This window comes from Oncorhynchus clarkii, chromosome 22, assembly GCF_045791955.1.
Source record: "Oncorhynchus clarkii lewisi isolate Uvic-CL-2024 chromosome 22, UVic_Ocla_1.0, whole genome shotgun sequence".
In the NCBI taxonomy this organism is placed as follows: Eukaryota; Metazoa; Chordata; class Actinopteri; order Salmoniformes; family Salmonidae; genus Oncorhynchus; species Oncorhynchus clarkii.
This window is the reverse complement of record NC_092168.1, coordinates 38,741,688-38,747,687: the sequence shown is the minus strand read 5'-3', so window position 1 is coordinate 38,747,687 and position 6,000 is coordinate 38,741,688.

Here is a 6,000-nt window from a genome sequence, read left to right as displayed (position 1 = left end):
GGATTGGAGATGTTTGATGTGAGTCTGGAAGGAGAGTTTACAGTCTAACCAGACACCTAGGTATTTGTAGTTGTCCACATATTCTAAGTCAGAATCGTCCAGAGTAGTGATGCTGGATGGGCGGGCAGGTGCAGGCAGCGATCGGTTGAAGAGCATGCACTTATTTAAGAGCAGTTGGAGGCCACGGAAGGAGTGTTGTATGGCATTGAACCTCGCCTGGAAGGTTGTTAACACAGTGTCCAGAGAAGGGCCAGAAGTATACAGAATGGTGTCGTCCGCGTAGAGGTGGATCCGAGACTCACCAGCAGCAAGAGCGACATCATTGATGTATACAGAGAAGAGAGTTGGCCCAAGAATTGAACCCTGTGGCACCCCCATAGAGACTGCCAGAGGCCCGGACCACAGGCCCTCCGATTTGACACACTGAACTCTATCAGAGAAGTAGTTGGTGAACCAGGCAAGGCAATAATTTGAGAAACCAAGGCTATCGAGTCGAAAGCCTTGGCCAGGTCAATGAATATGGCTGCACAGTATTGTTTCATATCGATGGCTGTTATGATATCGTTTAGGACCTTGTGCGTGGCTTTGGGGTGGTACCTGGTAGGTTCATTGATAATTTGTGTGAGATTGAGGGCATCAAGCTTAGATTGTAGGATGGCTGGAGTGTTAAGCATGTTCCAGTTTAGGTCACCTAGCAGCACGAGCTCTGAAGACAGATGGAGGTTAATCAGTTCACATATGGTGTCCAGAGCACAGCTGGGGGCAGAGGGTGGTCTATAGCAGGCGGCAACCGTGAGAGACTTGTTTTTAGAGAGGTGGATTTTTAAAAGTAGAAGTTCAAATTGTTTGGGTACAGACCTGGATAGTAGGACAGAACTCTGAAGGCTATCTCTGCAGCAGATTGCAACACCGCCCCCTTTGGCCATTCTATCTTGTCTGAAAATGTTGTAGTTAGGGATGGAGATTTCAGAGTTTTTGGTGGTCTTCCTAAGCCAGGATTCAGACACGGCTAGGACATCCGGGTTGGCAGAGTGTGCTAAAGCAGTGAATAAAACAAACTTAGGGAGGAGGCTTCTAATGTTAACATGCATGAAACCAAGGCTATTACGGTTACAGAAGTCATCAAAAGAGAGCGCCTGGGGAATAGGAGTGGAGCTAGGCACTGCAGGGCCTGGATTCACCTCTACATCACCAGAGGAACAGAGGAGGAGTAGAATAAGGGTACGTCTAAAAGCTATGAGAATTGGTCTTCTAGGACATCCGGAACAGAGAGTATAAGGAGGTTTCTGGGGGCGTTAAAATAGCTTGAAGGTATAATGTACAGACAAAGGTATGGTAGGATGTGAATACAGTGGAGGTAAACCTAGGCATTGAGTGATGATGAGAGAGATATTGTCTCTAGAAACATCATTGAAACCAGGTGATGTCATCGCATGTGTGGGTGGTGGAACTTAAAGGTTGGATAAGGTATAATGAGCAGGGCTAGAGGCTCTACAGTGAAATAAGCCAATAAACACTAACCAGAACAGCAATGGACAAGGCATATTGACATTAAGGAGAGGCATGTTTAGCCGAGTGATCATAAGGGTCCAGTGAGTAGTGAGATTGGTTGGGGTCACGGCGATTCAGACAGCTAACAGGGCCATCGGTAGCAAGCTGGCAGAGGATGGAGGTCTGTTTTTAGCCACCTCGTGCGTTTCCGTCAGTAGATTAGTGAGGTTGCGTGTGGTAGAGGGGACCAATCCAATTGGCAAAATAGATGTAGTTATAGTGACCCAAGAAAATTGTCCGATAGACTTATTCAGATAGCAGCCGATAAGACAGCTAACGATTAGCGGGCCGCAGATGGGCGTTCAGGTAACGTTGCGACGGAGTGGCCAGTTGGATAACTCCCTCGGGCAGATAACGTCGGTAGTCCAGTCGTGAAGGCCCGGTGGGGCTCCGCGTCGGCAGTAAAACGGGTCTGGATAGGTGATTGTAGCCCATTAGTGGCTGATGGAACTCTTCAGCTGGCTATACATATGACATGAGTAATGCAAAAATAGGTAAACACATTAAAGTGACTAGTGTTCCATTTATTAAAGTGGCCAGTGATTTCAAATCTATGTATATAGGCAGCAGTCTAATGGGCTAGTGATGATACAGTCCGACAGGATGCTCTCAATTGTGCATCTGTAAAAGTTTGTGAAGGTTTTAGGTGCCAAATTTCTTCAGCCTCCTGAGGTTGAAGAGGCACCATTGCGCCTTCACCACACTGTCTGTGTGGGTTGACCATTTCAGTCAGTGATGTGTACACCGAGGAACTTAAAGCTTTCCACCTTCTCTACTGCGGTCCCGTTGATGTAGAAGGGGGGGGGTGCCTCCTCTGCTGTCCACGATCATCTCCTTTGTTTTATTGACTTTGAGTGAGAGGTTATTTTCCCAGATCCCTCACCTCCTCTCTGTAGGCTGTCTCGTCATTGTTGGTAATCAAGCCTACTACTGTTGTGTCGTCTGCAAACTTGATGATTGAGTTGGAGGCGTGCGTGGCCACGCAGTCATGGGTGAACAGGGAGTACAGGAGGGGTCTGATTGCATTGCAATCGCAATTGCATCTTCTATGGATCTATTGAGGTGGTAAGCAAATTGAAGTGGATCTAGGGTGTCAGGTAAGGTAAGAGGTGATATGATCCTTGACTAGTCTCTCAAGCACTTCATGATGACAGAAGTGAGTGCTACGGGCGATAGTCATTTAGTCAGTTACCTTTGCTTTCTTGGGTACAGGAACAATGGTGGCCCTCTTGAAGCATGTGGGGACAACATACTGGGATAGGGAGAGATTGAATATGTCCGTAAACACTCCAGCCAGCTGGTCTGCACATGCTCTGAGGATGCAGCTAGTGATGCCGTCTGGGCCGGCAGACTTGCGAGGGTTAACACGCTTAAATATCTTACTCTTGTCGGCCACGAAGAAGGAGAGTCCTTGGTAGCGGGCCACGTCGGTGGCATTGGATTATCCTCAAAGCGGGTGAAGAAGGTGTTTAGCTTGTCTGGAAGCAAGACGTCGGTGTCCACGACATGGCTGGTTTTCCTAGTGTAGTCCGTTATTGTCTGTAGACCCTGCCATACACACTACAGTTCAAAAGTTTGGGGTCACTTAGAAATGTCCTTCTTTTTTTGAAAGAAAAGCACATTTTTTTGTCCTTTTATAATAGCATAAAGTTGATCAGAAACACAGTGTAGACAATGTTGTATTGTAGCTGGAAACGGCAGATTATTCATGGAATATCTACATAGGCATACAGTGGCCCATTATCAGCAACCATCACTCCTGTGTTCCAATGGCATGTTGTGTTACCTAATCCAAGCTTATCATTTATAAAGGCTAATTGATCATTAGAAAACCCTTTTGCAATTATGTTAGCACAGCTGAAAACTGTTGTTCTGATTAACCTCCAAACGAGCTTCAATGCCATACAACACTCCTTCCGTGGCCTCCAACTGCTCTTAAACGCTAGTAAAACTAAATGCATGCTTTTCAACCGTTCGCTCCCTGCACCCACATGCCCGACTAGCATCACCACCCTGGATGGTTCCGACTTAGAATATGTGGACAACTATAAATACCTAGGTGTCTGGCTAGACTGTAAACTCTCCTTCCAGACTCATATCAAACATCTCCAATCTAAAATCAAATCTAGAGTCGGCTTTCTATTCCGCAACAAAGGGTCAAATCACGCCGCCAAACATACCCTAGTAAAACTGACTATCTTACCGATCCTCGACTTCGGCGATGTCATCTACAAAATAGCTTCCAATACTCTACTCAGCAAACTGGATGCAGTTTATCACAGTGCCATCCGTTTTGTTACTAAAGCACCTTATACCACCCACCACTGCGACCTGTATGCTCTAGTCGGCTGGCCCTCGCTACATATTCGTTGCCAGACCCACTGGCTCCAGGTCATCTACAAGTCCATGCTAGGTAAAGCTCCGCCTTATCTCAGTTCACTGGTCATGATGGCAACACCCACCCGTACGCACGCGCTCCAGCAGGTGTATCTCACTGATCATCCCTAAAGCCAACACCTCATTTGGCCGCCTTTCCTTCCAGTTCTCTGCTGCCTGTGAATGGAACGAATTGCAAAAATCGCTGAAGTTGGAGACTTTTATCTCCCTCACCAACTTAGAGATCTGCTATCTGAGCAGCCAACCGATCGCTGCAGCTGTACATAATCCATCGGTAAATAGCCCACCCAATTTTACCTACCTCATCCCCATACTGTTTTTATTTATTTACTTTTCTGCTCTTTTGCATACCAGTATCTCTACCTGCACATGACCATCTGATCATTTATCACTCCAGTGTTAATCTGCTAAATTGTAATTATTGACAGTGACCCCAGACTTTTGAACGGTAGTGTACGTGTCGTGTCTGAGCGACTCCAATTGCGACTCCACTTTGTCTCAATATGGACGTTTTGCTTGTTTGATTGCCTTGCAGAGGGAATAACTACACTGTTTGTGTTCCGCCATATTCCCAGTCACTTTGCCGTGGTGGGGATGGGGGTGAGGGGTGGTGGTAGTAGTGGAGGTGGAGGTGAAGGCAAGGGATTGGGAAAGAAAGGGGAGGGGATGTGGTGTAAGAGAAAGAGAGGAGGGATATGTAGGGAGATTCTTACTCTGATTGTAATTTAGTTTTGGGGGCTACGATGTAAGGTTTGTATTGTTCTGTTTTGTCGATGTTCTGTTCAATCTAAAAATCTATTTGCCTAGCAATCCATCACCAACACAATGTTTTTATATTCTTGAGAAACTAAACATCTCTTTTTATTACAATGTCTGTTGTATTCCCCCTGTTGTATTCCCCCCTGTTGTATTCCCCCCTGTTGTATTCCCCCCTGTTGTATTCCCCCCCTGTTGTATTCCCCCCCTGTTGTATTTCCCCCTGTTGTATTCCCCCCCTGTTGTATTCTCCCCCTGTTGTATTCCCCCCCTTTCTGCTGTTTGCATCGTTTATGGCTTCTGTCCTGGAAATATTCAGTCAATCATATTTCACAAATACTGTGAGTTCAAATATACTTTTTTTTAGTTTTTTACAACATAACAACTTCCTTCCATTCTTGGCACACGCGTTTTATACATTACTCCTCACGTCACACTCATAGTAACTCCTCTTAATGACCCATCCCCTCTGGCATTTAGCCACCTTTATCTTATTGCTTTGCACTAAGTTTAGTTTGGTTTCATATTAGGGCATGGAACTCGTAGAGCCACAGAAATAGTTCAAATAGACAGACATGTTTTCAACTAAGACAGGTGCGTACATGTAGGACCCTAGCCACCATCCTTGGTACTTTACAAAAATAACCAGACATGTCATCCTGCTAACTCCTCTTAAAGGGACACCCATGTTCTGGAAAAAACCCAAGAGGTGTAACCATAGCAACAGTACATAGTAGGCCATAACACAGTTACAGGAATAACCAGTCGTGTCCAACCCCAGACAGGTACATGTCTAATGGTGTCTAATGACCCAGAGCACATATGGAGTTCACTAGTTTTGCTGACTCCTTCTGAAATAAATAATTGCCACATATCTACTGTAAAATGCACAATACTTCCTGTGTTATAGAGAATATATCCACCACTATATTCTGCAGAATTGTTGTGTCAAAGTTGCAAAATGTATTGATTCTACTGTGGAAGTGTATGTCTGATTCTGCCAGCACTAGGTCAGCCCATAGCGATCACTCGATCAGTGTGATCAGTGCTATATGCTGGTATTGATCTTCATTGGCCAAGCCCTGAGGCCGGGGGGGAACTGTCACTGTCCTGTGCTCGGCTTCATTGGGATTGGGATGCCTAATATGCCCATCTTGCATATGCCCTCTAGGACTGAGATTGAGGAAGTGGCTGACTTACAAAGTGGATCATCTTGCAGGAGCTGAGACGGTTCGTTGAGGCCCATCCAGAGCAGGTATTCAGGGTTTTATTATTTATTGTCCCCAGCACAAGGTG